Genomic DNA, 16,648 nt, shown 5'->3' with positions numbered 1-16,648 from the left:
AGGTTTTGAAATGAAATCAAGTGCTCCTCCGCCCAGGAGCCAGGGCATGGGTTCTCCAGTCTGTACCTCCCGGGGTGTGGGTAGCCCTCCTTCCAGCCTGCTCATCGGCGGGCCGAGAGCGTGGTCCTCACCCCACTGTTTGTCTTCCCATGGCTCTTCTGTGTTGTGAAACCTGTTCCATCTCCCCAGAATGAGGGCGAGGGCGATTATCTTAAATCGCTGTGGATGCCTCAGGTGAATATAAATTCTTGGTTTAAGTAATTCAGATAGCAAATTTATGTGATTATTACCTCCAAATGAAAATCTTTTTTAATTTTTTTTGTTTTTATCTCCAGTGGAATAACAAGTTATTTTATTATTCAAATGGGGCTCAATTCTTGCTGTTTTTCAATACGATTTTTAATAAATATGTAAATTTTTAAATTAATTTACAGCATACATTGGGAGGTATTATTTTGGAAATGACAAAAATGTGATGGATTGTAAAATTATTCCCCTTAAAATCATCAGTCATAGTGAACGGAATGTACTAACCTCTTATAATTGTACAGTTTTTTCTTCATCTTATCTTCTGTTAGGGACTCACTTAAAATTGATTGGAAAGCAGTATCTTTCTTAGGCCATGATTCATTCCCAGATTAATTAGGTTTTCAGTTAATATCCCTTCCTTGTATGGGACTGGAGCCAGTGGTGTTTGGAGTCCCTCAGAGTGGCGCTGATTGCTGTTCCCAGCTGACCGAAGCCACCAGCACCAATCACTAACCACATCCCCACCCCATAGGCAGGAACAGCCCCAGCCATACTTCCTTTCTAGCTGGCTCACAGCAAGAGATCCGCATTGGCTCTGACCAGAGACCGAATTGCAGATAAGGAGGGTGATTCTTCTTTTTTTTATTCCTTGCTTAAAATGACATTTCTGTACCAGCCTCTGAAAGTATTAGGAGATGGTATGAGTGTGTGGCTGTGTGTGTGTGTGTATGGTTGTATCTGTGGTCATGTGATTGTGGGTGTGAGTGTCTGTGTGGTTGTGTGTGAGTGTATATGTGTGAGTGTGTTTAAGTGTGTGTGTGGTTATGTGTGTGTGTGTAGTTGTGTGTGAATGTGTATGTGTGAGTGTATGTGTAATTGTGTTAGTGCGTGAGAGACTATGTGTGGTTGTGTGTGTGTGTGTGTGTGTATCTAGGTGTCTATGCTTAGCAGGCCTGAACTTAAATATCTTTTTACAGAGATCCCTTTATGAAGTTTGCTAGTAACTTTAGAAGCAGCCTTGGGAATAGTATTATGATTTTAAAGAATCCTTTGATGCCACCCAAGAGGAATATTGAAGAGACAGTTTGTCAGTAACTTCCTTAACACTGTTTTCAGGAGAAGTATTTTTTCTGGCCTCTTAAGAGAACCATAGTTACACATGACAGAGAAACACAGGCACTGGATCCAGCAAAGAGAGGCACCAGCCCACTCACCTCTGACTGAAACTCTGGGTTTTCCGGGCTGAAGAAACGATAGTTAACCTCTCCGCACCTTCCCCTCACTGCCAGAGCAGGTGCAGTTCCAATGTGTGAAAAATCGCACCCGTGACGTTCGTCTGCTTCTGCCATATTGCGTTTCTCCTGTGTGCACCTAAGGACCCAGCCAGGCCAAACACCCACGGAGACGACCCTAAGGGGTGCAACCACTCCGGGCCCCTCAAAATGTATTGTATTCTTTCAGGTCATCCAGTGTTCTTTAAAGTCATCCTAGCATTCCCAAACCTTCACTCTAAGGCAAGCCCCATTGTATTTTGTGCACTTTGAGGATTTTTTTCCTTCCCATAAGACTACTTGGATGTTCAGCCTTTTCATTGCTAGATGACTTACCCCCACTTATTTCATTTTGTGTGTTTGAAACTCTAACCTTGGTTTATGGCAATAGAAAGAAATGCTTCTTAAAAGTCGTATGTTAATCAAATTATTTTGAAAATCTAAATCTACTCTCCTCTTTACTTACTGGGGAAGTTATTACCTCCACTTTCTAAATAAAAGGAATGTCCTCTGGGGGATTAGACCACCAACCACCCCTTAGGAAATGAATATTCCCTACCAGGCAGTACGGCATTTGTCCTTGGAACTCAGTCACTTTCAAAAACAGGAGAGGGTGTTAGAGAGGTGAGATATAAGCAAAACTTATAGAGAAAAAAAGATGACCAGTAAGTAAGAAATATAATTAGCATCTTTCCTTCATTCCACTAATCGTTATGGTCCTTCTAGGTGTCAGGCTTGTCCTGGGCACAAGGACTGCACAGATAAATAGGTCCTAGTCCCCGGGTGGGAGGCTGTGCCGCGGCCACCTGTACACAGAGCTAGGCTGGCTGGTGCCGGAAGCCGTGTGCACAGGGAAGAAGGGAGAAGCCGTGGTCAAGGCTCCTGGTCCCAGAAGGGCTCATAGGAGATTCCCTCCACCTGAGTCTCCAGAGATGAATGGGCATTGGCCAGCCTGAAGGCAGGGGAGGACATTCCAGAGAGAGGGCGATGTGTGAGCCGGACGGAACTGGGAGACACTCACTGCCTGTCTGGGCTCAAAATTCAGCCTGTCGCCATCCTCGGTGGCTGGCTAAATAATGCGCTTGATGCCTATCCACATGTTTTCAAGGTGTTGCTGAGCACTTTCGATTTTATCTCTAAGGCCTGGGCCATTTATATCCTGATGACTTTTGAGATTGCTCCTTTACCCTTGCCCTGCACGGGCCGGGCACTGCCTAATTGAGCCCATTGATTCCTGAGCCTACACCTTTGAGATGTCTTTCTATTGCATCACTGGCTTTTCATTTTGGCACCAAAGAAAAATGCTAATCACTGGATCTTCCATGTTCCTAGATATTAATCTAAATACAATGAGTTAAAAAAAAAAAAAAAAAAAAAGCTTGTAGCCCTGGTCTGTGTGGCTCAAAAGGTCTAGGGTTCAATTCCTGGTCAGGGCAATGCCCAGGTTGCGGGTTTGGTCCCCAATTGGGGGGAATATGAGAGGCAACAGATGGATGTTTCTCTCTCTTCCTCTCCCTGCCTCTCTCTTTAAAAAATTAGTAAAAACATATTAAAAATAAATGTAAAAAGAGCCTATAGACGGCAAGTGTATGCTGGGCAGAGATCCCACATCTTTGCAATGCACACTGCCAGCCGTGGGAATGCACAGCGTCTTCATTGTGAAACTGGTTTTGATGATTTCTTATCTTACACGTGAATAAGTTCTAAAGCTCTTATGGAAGAAAGGGGATGTGCACCTCCCCCTAGAAAAATATCCCGAAACCTGTTTTGCTGATGATGTGTCCAAGGGAAATAGACATGGCTCCCCCCACCCATTACAGCCAAGGAAAGGGTAGAAAATCTCTATTTTATTAGAAGAAAAGCATCGTCCATTTCCCTACTTTGGTTAGGCTGTGGCAGGGCAGGCGGTGGCCGGCTGGAGGGCTGGGTGTGAGTTTATAGACCTCAGAGCGTTCTGTCACCTGCGATCCTAATGCTTAAAGGGTGGCTGTTGAAGTTTGGCTTGTTTGTTTTGTTTTGGGTTGTTTGTTGTGTGTGTTTTGAGAGGAGTGGCAAGGAATAGAGAAGCACGGTGGGGTATTTAATGTCTGCTTACAGTGCACTTGCCCCAGGGTGGCAGCCTGTGGAATCAGGACCCTTTGCCAGTACTTCAGGCAGCCACTGTTTGACGGTCTCTAGGTTTTGGTGGGTTACAATACAGAGGATCACATATTAATACAGATTGGTTTTGTGTGAGCCACACACTTGTTTTAAAAGTAAACATTGGGAAATTTCATGTAAGATTTCCAGATTCCATTTCTCTGAACAACCAGAAGTCTGACAGCACTGCGCCCACATGCTCACAGGCTAGAACTGGGGTGCTCAGGTGGGAGGAGCAGAAACGGAGCGGGAACGCCCACTGGCTCCTCGAAGCTCTGGGGCCCTGGGTAGATAACTTAGCTCCTGTGTGTCCCTCCCCTCCTGTAGTAAGTGGCATAATTAACAGTACCTGCTTCTAGAGTTTAAGTCTGTGTCTTCAGTTGCCCACAGACACCTAAGTACAAGAGCCATAAAAGGATGGACGGACAGAGGGCTCTGCCCTGCAAAGCTGGGCCTGTACTCCCGCCACCCCCACCCAAAGTGCGTGAATCATCATCATGGGAAGTTGCTACTTCAACTGCAGCTCTCTGCCTGGTCTGTGAGAGCTTGCTTCCATGGGAGCATGAGAGGCAGGTGCTTCCCGCTCCCCGAGCACCTGCTGCTTTAGTGTGAAGGGGAGTATGGGGGAGCAAGGGGGGGTGCATTAGGATCCATCCTTTCCTCCAGTTGTTCACAAGTCAGAAGGTTTAAAATGTGCTCCACCTGTCACCAGCCAACAGTCATTTCCAACAGCACTGGGTGAAGGGCTTGGGCTCCTCCTTCAAGGTCCTCCAAGGACGCTGCCCCATCGTCCTTTGGGCGGCTGGTCACACATAAACATGTGCAGCTCTGTCCCACGTGGCGCATGCTCTGTGCATCCTGGATGAACAGACACTTTCACAAACATTTTACCCTGTGCAGTGTTTTCCTTGAGGCAGGAGAGAGTCCCTCTCATTATTTATCTTGAGAGTTTGAAAAGCCTCCTTTGAGGAGGTCATTGTCTGCAAGGGCAAAATAATCATAGGATTTCTGGACAAGCTGGTAAAAGAAAAATGATTCATTATTTCAAGAATTATTTTGCCTTCACTCCCCAAAATGGATGAAGGCTTCTAACAATATGTGAGAGGGAGCAAGCTTAACTTTCAAGGGAAAAGAGGTTCAAACATTACATTTTTAGCTCCACCACAATATAACACGGGTCAAGGCGGTCCATCGGTTACCCCATGGTCTTCTGGTTGTTATTGTACTAGTCCCTTTACAAAGAAGGCCTGCCTGCCCTCCTTCCCTCCTTCCCTTCTCATCCATGTGGGCTAATGAGCTTGGGAGACTTTTTTTTTTTTTTTTGGTTCTATTCAAGCAGTATCCCCTTCTTCTGGTCCTTTTTAGGATGTCAGAACAGATAATATAACTCATTCAAACAGATTCATCCTGACCCCACATGTTCTTGTCCTGTCACGCAAAATTGTGAATCTTCACAGCACAATATACTGTACTGATGGGGGCTGTGGGTGTGGGTGTAACTGCTTACCTGTATGGATAGTGTGATGCAGTAGACCAAAAGGCAGTTTATTATACAATTAATGCATGCATGTCTGGTACCGAGCACTCATTATGTTGGGTTATTTTGGCAATCAAATTTGTTTGGCATTAGTGCAAGCCAGATACCCAGAATGAGGCAGCTTGACTGATAAAGACACTGAATTTTAAAATGAAAACTGCAGAGGCTGAGCGATCAATATGACCTTGGCTACTCACAAGCCAAATAACTTATGGAAATAATGTAAAAACCCTGGGAACTATTTTGCCTAACAGAAAGGTTTTAAATAATATTTTAAGAAAATCAAAAGCAAACATCCTCTGGACCTTCTTTGCAGATTAGATCTGAAATGAAAGACCCAGAGTTACACAATTAACTATTGATTTTGTTGATCCATATTTAATTCACATAGCAATCAAGTTGTGTTTACACAGTCGTGTGGGGCGGACATTCTTCACTTGGAGCTAGGCACCTTTCGCTTTTACATTAATTTAAAGATTAAATTGTTCTGTGCATGTGAGACAAAAATATAGTTTATTTTTGTTGTAGCGGGCGGCTGACTTAAACCTCGTAAAGTGGCATGCAGTCAGTTTAGTTGGTTCATGAAGAAAGTACCTGTTAAGATGCAAAAGTCAGGTTGCCAACTGAATATATTACAGGTGGCGGAGAGAGTCTGCGTGCTTCCTGGGACTAGCATATTGTACTAAGGCTCTTAGCATCCCGTCTCCCTGCAGTTTAACTTCTGGATTTGATCCATCCAGTACTATTTGGGGGGTTATCATCTGAATAGTCAGTTTTGTTGCTGCCCCTAAGCATTTCATTATTGTCATGTTCACACTCATTCATATCACCAAGTTTGAAGGAAATGGGAATCTGAATGTGAGCAACTTGCCTGGGACTGGCTCAGGCCCGGCGAGGCAACACTTGCTAGTTGATGGGAGCAATTAAGAGAAAGGTAGAGCCAATCTCTGCACCCTCTATCATGGGCCTGCTCTTTTCCGTAACATTGTATGCCATGAGGAGCTTACTGTCTGGGCTCTTGCTTGGAAGCAATGGCAGCTGCTGCCTCACGCATGCTGGCCCAGCCCACCTGGAGGTGCAGCAGAAAGCTGAGGAGGCGCAGAGCAGAGCTGCCCGGCCAGCATGGCCATGAGACATGAGTCCGCATCTCTGCTCTTGACGGAGAGAAAACAATTGCTTCTGCCATAGTAGACAGTAGTCAGACATGCGTGGATCCAAGGGTCGCCCTGGTTCTTGATGCTAACCTGGAATCCCAGACTATCCCACTGTTAGTACCAGTATATCTAGGAGCTGGAAAGCAGCTGAGCCATTGCAGGTCAGGGGAAAGCCTGAAATGATGCTATGTTATGTCTCTTCATCATGGAAAAGCAGACATTATAGGAAACTCCGTCAAGTCTGTGAGCTCCAGAGGAAATGATGTAGTGAAGATAGATCTGGTAGTGACTATGCTTATTGATATGCAGTGGATATCAACTCTAAGAGACACAAGACGTAGTGCCAGAATCAGAGAAAGAGAGCAGAATAAAACCTAGTCCATGACCTCAAGAAGTGTGTAATCTAATTGAGAGGTGAGACATTGATTTTTTTAAAAGAGCCTATATAATAGAATGGATCTAAGTTCAGAGTCAAATGGATAATTTGGCTATTTCAGCTAGGAATTCATAGAGAGAAATATCCCTCTGGATAAGCTACCACAGAAACAAAACCAGCACATCTGAATATCTAAAAAAAGGATCCAGTTATAACACTTTGGTTACTATTGACAGCACTATGGACTATAGAAAAGAGAAGAAATTCCAATGCCAGCATGTTGAATTTTGGAGATAACTGGGCCCAGAAAAATTAAGAAAGGTTATGTAAATTAGTTAACCCATGAAAACATTTGCCCAAATGATGTTCCAGACTAAAAATGGAAGAAGATCAAAAGAAGCTAAGCAAGTTTAGGGAGTGATTTCAAAAATAGGAAGGGGGTAAAGGAGCACACTCACAACTCTGAGTTTAACAGGATATGTAGGTTCTAGATGCCGTTTTCAGGCCAGGAGAGTGGATTTACTATTCTAACTCAGTGCCCAGGGATTCATCTCCTAATAGATCTAAAGCCCCGTTTTATATGGATATCATATTAAAGAATCCTAAACATGGACATTCCTTGTGAACAATAGCTTTGTCTCCTATACCATTGTATCTCCAGTGTTTAGAATACTATCCAGTGAGTAGTAGGTCTCAATAAATAGCTGTTGAATGAATAAGTGAAAAATGATGTGGCAGGAGCAGCATAATTCCTATTTAAATATTCATTAAAATCTGGGTACAGAGCTGAAGTAATGATTGTCACTGTCATATTGTGACAGAGCAAGGGATAGAATCCAGAGTGAAAGCGATTCCTATTGGCATTCTCCCAGCTAGCACATCCTTCCATTCTAGGAATCCCAGTGCTTACTGGGTAACAAGGAAAAAGAGCATCTTACAATTGCCACTATAAATGAAAATGCAAGGCCTAGCAGCATGACTCAGTGGTTGAACATTGACCTATGAACCAAGAGGTTCAATTCCCGGCCCAGGTTGCAGGCTCCATCCCCTGTATGGGGCGTAAAGAAGGCAGCCGATCGATGATTCTCTCTCATTACTGATGTTTCTATCTCTCTCTCTCCCTCTCTCCTCCTCTCTGAAAAAAATAAAAATATATTTAAAAAAAAGAAAATGCAAGACAGAATATAAAGTTTAATGTTTCTAAATATTAAAACAATTCCCACCAAGAAATGTTCTCTTTAGTACAAGATCAATAAATTGGTGCTGATTCTGAGTTGCCCTGGCTCTCAGGATTTAATATGTCAAATATCCTTGGGAAATAACTTTATCCAAAGCCCTACGACTGAAACGTGAATGCATTAGGAGATGAATACCTTAAACATGCATACAGCGAGCATCCTTACATGCACAAATATCAATGTGTTCCTGGGTGGACTTTCGCTTGCAGGTGATTTTGATCACGTCTGCTGTAAAGTGCCTAACAGATTGGATGTCACAGGGCGCTGTGCTTCCCACACGGTCTACCAAATGCTGTTAGAAGGAACTCCAGGCTGCCTAAGTATTTACAGTTAATGAATAACAGAATGTTTCTCCCTGGCTATGGCACTGGCAGCATCCTTTATAGTAAAACTTCCCACTTGCAGGTATCTATAATAATAAAAGTGTTATATGCTAATTAGACCGGACAGCTGAATGACCTTCCAGATGACCTTCCAGAGGAATCCGGGCTGTGAGGGCTGAGCCCTTTGCACAAATTTCGTGCATCGGGCCTCTAGTACTTTTATGCTGTGCATCATTATGATGGTATTGGAGATGATCCTTTGTGGGGAGAGCTTCCATGAAAAAAAAAAAATAGCATAAACTTTTTCACACTCAGCTGATCCCCCCAAAAAAGTTAATTTTATTTTTCTTATAGGAGCAGCCAAACTCGATCCCTTCAGAGTGAAAACATAGCTTATGCTGCTAGAATATACAGCTGGTCCCTTCATGCTGGGTTTTCCCTAACTGACTCTAAGCCAGACATGACCCAACTTGCTGGTCAGATGGGTATCACACGTCAGACATGAAATGATGGGGCGAATAGTCCCCCAAAATGGCTAATTTGTATTTTAAGCCAAGGGAGTAGTGTACATGTTGTTGTATTCATAACGGTGCCTATAAATTAAAAGCAGAAAAGCTTGATGCCCTTGCTCTCACCAGACAGAATCATTAACCTGACACTATTGGACAGATTTAGCAGTTCCTGGCCCAGAACCTGTTCAGTTCTCATCCCTGAATAAAATTTTAGTTCACATTATTATGCTGGAGGAAGAAAGAAACTAACAACACAGATAAGCACAGACTATTTAGTTAAGCTAATTGTACAAGCTGATGTCAATGAGCTGGCTGGTTTTCCTGATTCCAGGTCAGTATAAAACTGCAAATTTTAATCTTGGAGAAATTGATCAATATTGATCAAATCTGATGCATGACTCAAGGTGATCAACCTACATTTTAAATTAGATTTGTGGATTCGTCCACCCCTCTGGAAAACAACAATTGAAAAATACAAGTTTTTCAAATGGACATTTCAAGTTATGGCACTAACGTTAGAGTTTACAGGAGTCATACACATGTCCTTTGTGTGTTCATATAAAAATTCCACTGCCTAGCTGGCATGGCTCAGTGGTTGAGCATTGACCTATGAATTAGGAGGTCACAGTTTGATTCCTGGTCAGGCTCGATCCTGGGGGGCATGCAGAAAGCAGCCAATCAGTGATTCTCTCTCATCATTGATGTTTCTATCTCTCTCCCCCTCTCCCTTCCACTCTCTGAAATCAATAAAAACATGTTTAAAAACAAAAAAAATTTTCACCAAAACTTATAATTACATGCCTTTCCTCTTCCCAAATGCCCTTCTCTACATAGGCCACGTTTGTGATTTTCTTTGTGTTTCTTTTTTCTCTTCCCACATCTCCCCCAGTTTTCTGTATCTGGGAACATTTTCCATCTCTGTGATAAATGGTTTCTCTTTCCTTCTGTCATTTTGATGTGGTCTTTAAATGTCCTCTGTGACCATAGTTTACCTCCGAGCTGAATTATTTTCCCTTCCACAAGGTATATTATTTTCTAGCAACCCTAAGCTTCCTACTGACCTTCTCTCAGCTTGCTTTTTTTTTTTTTTCATCAACAGCCAGCTCACTTTTCCCCCTCTGGGTTCAGGGGTTCCAGCAGAGGTCACTGGAAGTCGTTGATCATGGTAAAGGACAGCAGTGTAGTTAATGATACAGTCATAAAAGCACATCTTGACTGAAAACTACTCCTTCACCTAATGAAACCAGCTTGCCCCGGAGATCCCGAAGAACCTTCGGGCCCAGGGAAGACACAGAGGGCCCGCGGGTGCCCGTCCCATCTCAGCGTGTGGGTGGATGCAGAGTGGCTCTCTATTACAGATCCGGAGCATTAATTTTTCAGAAGGGCAAGTGAGGAGTCGAGGTAACAGAGGGACCTGAGCACTGGGAGAAAGTAATTTTCCAAGCTGGAATTTGGCCGGGTTAACAGGGTTAATACCACAGCTCACTAGAAAGGTCTGGAGGGTCTCTAGTGTCCACCAAAGGTCACGCTATCTGTTTTTATGTCTCATCCAGGAAGGGGCTCCGCCAGGAATCCAGTAGGAGGTGGCATTAAAGAGAGATTAGCTGGTGCCTCTGAGAAAGAGAAATGACTTCAGCTGCCTCTTTCCCCTCAGGCTGGCCTGCCACCGGCACATGTGACTCACAGGCCGCAGCGTGCACCAGTCTTACTCCCACAGCCAGAGACCACTCTTCCGGGGCCCCAGCTTTGCTCAGGAGAGGGTCAGGGGATCACCCCTTCAACTTTGACCGAAAGCCCAGGCCTGGCCAGACTGTCTCCCGTATTTGATTTATCTGCTTCCAAATGGAAGCGCTCCCATCTTTCTCATCTGCTAAATCACCTCCCTCCTATTTTTCCGCCCATGGAGAGGTTTCTCTGCCCAACCCAACTCACTGCCGTCTATGCATTTTTCTGCATCTGTTTCCTTAATTAATGTTTTAAATTACAACTAAGGAGCAAAGCATTTACAAATTTGATTTTTTTTTTTCAATTGTTGCTCCCTGCATCTTCTTGGCCCCCATGCACATATGTTCCCTTGAAATCCGCATCATCGTATGTCATGAGAACTGTTGGGTGATGGCGACACTTCTGACTAACATGGAGTGTTTCTCTCCATGAGGAGCGAGCTCCCCAGGACAGCACTCCTGGCATCTCTGAGCCCCTCTCTTTCCCCTCTCAGGAGGAAGAGGGGTGGCTGGTTTAATTAGCAAGTATCATGACGCAGGTCCGCTTCTGGCTCTCCCCACCCTTTCTCTGCGGTCAGGCTGGCTGCGACAGGCACGTTCTGTTCTGTTCCTTCAGGCTGCAGGGCAGCGACTTCCAACCTTTTCCATTTCGTGGCACAGAGACACTAATGACTCAAATTCTGCAGCACACCAAAACTATATATTGTTTGTCAATCTGACAAAAAATAGGTATAATTTTGATTCATTTACACTGGAGGGCTATTGTTATGTTGGCTGTTGTCAGTTTTTTTCATTTGACAATCCAAGGGAAAAGAGGTCAGTGCCTCGGACTAAGTAGTCAGGTGTTGTGTGTTTTATAAATTCTTGCAGCGCACCAGTGGGAAATCACTGCTGTAGGTTTAAAGGGTAGACAGCTGCCCCCAGCCCAGGACGGCTGGTTACTAAGCCTGCCTATTTCTGGAGACCAGCGATAGGAAATCCACTTCTTTGTGATAGAAGCCTCATTCTTCCACATAAGATTTCTCAATAGTAAAGCTGATATTTTAACCTCCCATCAGCCTTTTTCTTTTATCTTAGCCAATTCATTTTGAACTCGGGAAGAGAGTTATTATTCTGCCACCTCAAATTCCAATAATAGATGCACAGAAGGCACTAATTAAGAATATTTTAGAGTCAAAGAGCTTTACAGAGTGGGAAGAGTCTAAAAAATTTCAATGTAAAGAAACTCAGGCCCTAGCTGGTTTTGCTCAGTGGTTACAGCATCCACCTTCAGACTGAAGGATCCTGGGTTCGAGTCCAGTCAAGGGTACATACCTGGATGGCGGGCTCGATCCGCAGTAAGGGGTGTGCAGGAGGTAGCCGATCAATGATTCTTTCTCATCATTGATGTTTCTATCTCTCTCTCCCTTTCCTTTCCTCTCTGAAACCAATAAAAATATATTTAAAGAAAACAACAACTCAGGTTCAGAGTGGTTACACAGCCAATTAGCAGGGGCTGACCACTGGTTTCCAAATACCTGGTCTAGTGGTTAAGATTCCACATTCTGTAGTCACAATGCTTCTTCTTAAACCCTGACACTTTAACTTATTGGCCCTGTGTATGTGGCCTAATATTCATACCTCTTTACCCTGTATTTTCCCATTTGTATAATGGGACGAGAAGAGTACTGTCTCGGGGTTACTGTAAGGATTAAGTGAGATAATTCGTGACATGAGTTCAACCCAGTGCCAGGCATGCAGTGAAAACACCTTACAAATGTAGTTATGATTTCCTACCACATATTCATGAACTGACTGGCAGTGACTCTCTATTGCAATAGAGAAATAAGAAATTTTGTTGATGAAGATATGTTTACATTAATTTGTGCTAACAGCTCAGTCCTCTTTGTAAGTATGCGTGCCCAGCTGAGGAATGATGCTGCCTGAATTTCACAAGTAAATGTGAATCTCTTCCTGACATTGTACAGTAGACATACTAACCAATATTTTCAAGATACAATCAACTGATGGAAACATCTTTGAAATAATGAAAGAGGAGGCTTCATCATGGAACAATAATTCATTGCACTATGTCATGAATCTGCTACTTGTCTCTCTCCTACTGTGGGCTAGAGTTTCTGGCTGTACATATATAAAAACTGTTTGAAGCTGATATTGTTATGCATATACATATATTTTTGGTTTATCACCTGAGTTTTTCTGTATCACCTTATGTAGTATCCCCATCTTTTCCTGTGGCAAGGGTGCATTTCACCTTCTACTTTATCCTTCCTGGTGTTCAGGATATTGGTCCTGGCAGAATCTCTACTCCATAATTTTGTTGACTGTGGGGGGAAATGGTATGCATTTTCAAGTGGCTGAAAATTAAGGAACCAAGTTTCCAGGTCTAATTTCACCTGAATTTGAATTTGTGTGAACTGCAAATTCCATAAATACCCCATGTAAAGTACAGCTGACATCAGCCGCCCTCGCCTTCCAGGCTGATGTAAGAGCAGTGAGATCAGGATGGAAAAACTCTTTGGAAATAATAGTTATTTATTATTTATAACCCAGGTTACAAATTATTTATAACCCCGGGTTATAAACTGGGCTGATACTTTCCTGAGTCTGGTTGGGGTTCTTTGAACCCCATGGGATAGGCATATCTTTATCTTTGTTTCTGTCTATGGTGATTCTGTCCATTATAGATTCTAAAAGGGCAAGAGACAGACTATCCAGGCAACTGCTGGGCCCGAGTAGACTACAGAATGGTTGACAGATGCAATAAGAAATTTCTTAGAAGGCCTTCCCTCTTACCTACTGTATATCTTAGTCTTATCCGCCCTTTGAAATCCTTCCAAGTGCCCCTTCTACTATGAAACTTCCTCTGAGAATCAAGATCACACAATTATTCACACAGAGCCAAATGGATTTGATCGATTGGCTATATGACTACAATGAATTAAGGTATAATTCTCAAGGGAATTCTGGAGGATATGTCCCTATCTGGTTCTTGCTTGAATTATCGCTAATAATGCCATGACTACACTAAAGACAGGACACTATCTTAAGACTATGCAGAGCTATTTATTTAAAACTAGAAAATATAATCTCACCTGCCCTGTTTAGCTCTCCTTTTGTTCTCAAGTGCAATAAAAAGTCCACCAAAAAGTGAACTGTACAACTGTTGCCACCTATAGGTGACAACTGTAGTATATGAATGTTATCATAATTCTGATGAAGCATAATATATGAAGGAAATGAAGCATAGTATATGAAGGAAATAAAGATGTTTTATGGAACCTACACAATCATCATCAAACATGAATCTTTACTGGGTTTGTTACTAATATTATTGTTGTAAGGTAATTCTTATTTTAGATGCTCCCCTTAAAGATAATTTTGGTTGATACTTGTTTAGTTATTTTCCAAGATAGAGTTAAAAGCTTGGACTCTGTAGGCAGGCTGGTTCGGTCCAAGTCCAGACTCTACTATGTTCTGCTACATAGCTTTAAACAAGTTACTTAACTTCCTCAAGCTTTGATTGCCTATAAATGGAGATACTAAACATATCTACCCATACAATTGATGTGATGATGAAAACAGATAATCCATGCAACATGCTTAGCAGAGAGTCTGCACAGAACAGGCACTCAATTAAATGTTAACTGTTATTATCATGATTAGTTTGCAAAGCACCTTTGCACACAGTTGCTGCAAATTAATGAGCACTATTTTGTTTTCATTCAACAGACTAAATCATTAGCACATTATTGTTTGACCTCAATCCCTCCTTATATGTTAAATTTAAATATTATTTGACTTCAAATATTTAAAAATACCTGCTATCTGACAATACAATGTTGAGGCTAGTTTGGTATGTTTCTAATTGCAGGCAGGGAAGTAAGCTACTTTAGTGTTTTTATACCTAGCTGGCAGGACCACTGAAGAAACCCAAGCCAACCAGGTGAGACTCTGCTGTTGCTAGAGAAAGCTGAATCCATCATCAAGTCTCCATTGAGAATCTACTGACAATTTAGCACTGTGTTAGGCCAGCGATTTTTGTCCTTTTTCATCTTATGGCACACGTAAATTAATTACTAAAATTCTGTAGTACCCACAAAAATACATTTTTTGCCAATCTGACAAAAAATATATGTAATTTTGATTTATTCACACTGGATGGCTATTGTTGTGTTGGCTGTTGTCATTTTTTAATTTAACAATATAAGAGAAAAGAGGTCAGTGCCTCTGACTAAATAGTCAGGTTTTGCATGTTTTAAAAATTCTTGCAGCACACAAATTGAAAATCACTGGGGTAGGCATTTAGGGAAAAATCTGGCAGGGGGTATGGTAGAATACAAATAAGAAATGTAAAATATGATCTCTAGCTCAGAAGTCAAAACAATGCAAAATTGCAATTTGGCAAAAATAGTAGGGGTTTTTTGGTTATTATTGTTTCGTTTTTATCTTAATATTAGAGGCCCGGTGCATGAAATTTGTGCACTGGGAGGGGGGTTCCTCAGCCTGGCCTGTACCTTCTCACAGTCTGGGACCACTCAGGGGATGTCCACCTGCCGGTTTAGGCCCGCTCCCCTAAGCCAGCAGGTGGATATCCCTCTCGTAGTCCAGGACCCCTTGCTCCTTACTACCCACCTGCTCGCTGCTCCTTTCTGCTTGGCTCACTGCTCATTAGTGCTTCCACAGAGGCGGGAGAGGCTCCCGCCACCCCCGCTGCATTCGCCAGCTGTGAACCCGGCTTCTGGCTGAGCTGCACTCCCCCTGTGGAAGCGCACTGACCACCAGGGGGTAGCTCCTGCATTGACGTCTGCCCCCTGGTGGTCAGTGCGCATCATAGTGACCGGGCATTCTGGTTGTTCTGCCATGACAGTAGCTTTGACTTTTATTATATAGATAAACAAATAACTAAAAATCAAAAGATTTTAAATATAAGCAAATATTGTTCTAGATTTATGGCCTCACCTTTAAAATCAAAAGATAAGGACCCACGTTTCTGGACAGCAGCTGTAAGCTAAATTTAAGTACAGGAATACCTTGTTTTATTGCACTTCACTTTATTGTACTTCACAGATATTGCATTTTTTACAAATTGAAGGCAAAAGACTCCACCAGCAAAGAGATTATGACTCACTTTGTTGTGATAGTCTTGAACTGAACTCACAATATCCCACAGGGTTTACCTGTAGCTGCTCCTCCCTTTAAACTAGGCACCTGCTCATGGGCTGACCACAGTCCTCACCACTCCCTATCGCTCCCCAACACTGAGGCTAACTGCCAGTTGGCCCTCACTGTCACTCTTGTGCAGGAGTGAGATGAGTACAGAAATATTTTTTTACTCTAAGAACTCTTGATGCCTGAGACTAGAGTCACATCTTGACAGCTGTCGTCCTGGTGTGCTAGAGTTCTCAGAGAGAATCTGCTGGTCTTGGTTCACTGGTGAGGGCAGTAAGTGCCCCTGGCAGTTCCCAGATCAGAAACATGGGCGGGTGGGGGGGAAAGAACTCTTGATGTAATCACCTTTCTTCAAAACTGAAAATAAAAGAAAGACTGGGAAGACCATGTGATTTTTCTTAAAGCTTATTTCCATCACCTTCCTGGCCAATGTAGGCACTATATTTAATTGAATAATGTTGTTATAATTAATTGAAGAAACAAACCTATAAGCATGAAGCATTTAGAAAGCATGACGAACGATTTGTGTCCAATAGGCAGTGAGTGTTTTAATGATAACTACATCTCTTTCCTCATCTCTACCTAATACACTGTTATACTTTTCACATCCTTTCCAATACTACAAGTTCTTTTAGGCTAGTGACTCTCAAATTTTAACATGTATAGAATCACCTGATGAGCTTGTTAAAATTTGACTGAGCCTTAGCATTTCTGATGTAGGAAATCTGGGTGGGGTTAGGAATTTGCATTTCTAACAAGCTCTGACATTATACTGTTGTTGGCCTGGAGAACACAGTTTGAGAATCACGGTTCTAGAATAAGAACTCTGTCCTACTATCATTTCTTTATTGTACCATTTGTTGAGTATCTATTACTATGTGTCAGGATCTATGTGTCAGGTGTTGTATTTCTAATATGTCAATCCTGAAATAAAGGTGTGTCTTCTCCCCATT

At 42.6% G+C, this 16,648-nt stretch overlaps 1 non-coding gene across 1 annotated transcript; it reads left to right on the top strand.

Moving 5' to 3' along the window:
• The first annotated feature begins 15,876 nt into the window (after nucleotides 1-15,876).
• On the top strand, nucleotides 15,877-16,005 carry LOC114232211 (small nucleolar RNA SNORA3/SNORA45 family). The gene has a single exon (XR_003618255.2). It is a non-coding gene; the product is annotated as a small nucleolar RNA SNORA3/SNORA45 family (small nucleolar RNA).
• The last annotated feature ends 643 nt before the right edge of the window (nucleotides 16,006-16,648 follow it).

This window comes from Eptesicus fuscus, chromosome 11 (assembly GCF_027574615.1).
Source record: "Eptesicus fuscus isolate TK198812 chromosome 11, DD_ASM_mEF_20220401, whole genome shotgun sequence".
Classification (NCBI taxonomy): Eukaryota; Metazoa; Chordata; class Mammalia; order Chiroptera; family Vespertilionidae; genus Eptesicus; species Eptesicus fuscus.
This window is presented reverse-complemented; position numbering and strand designations above follow the sequence as displayed.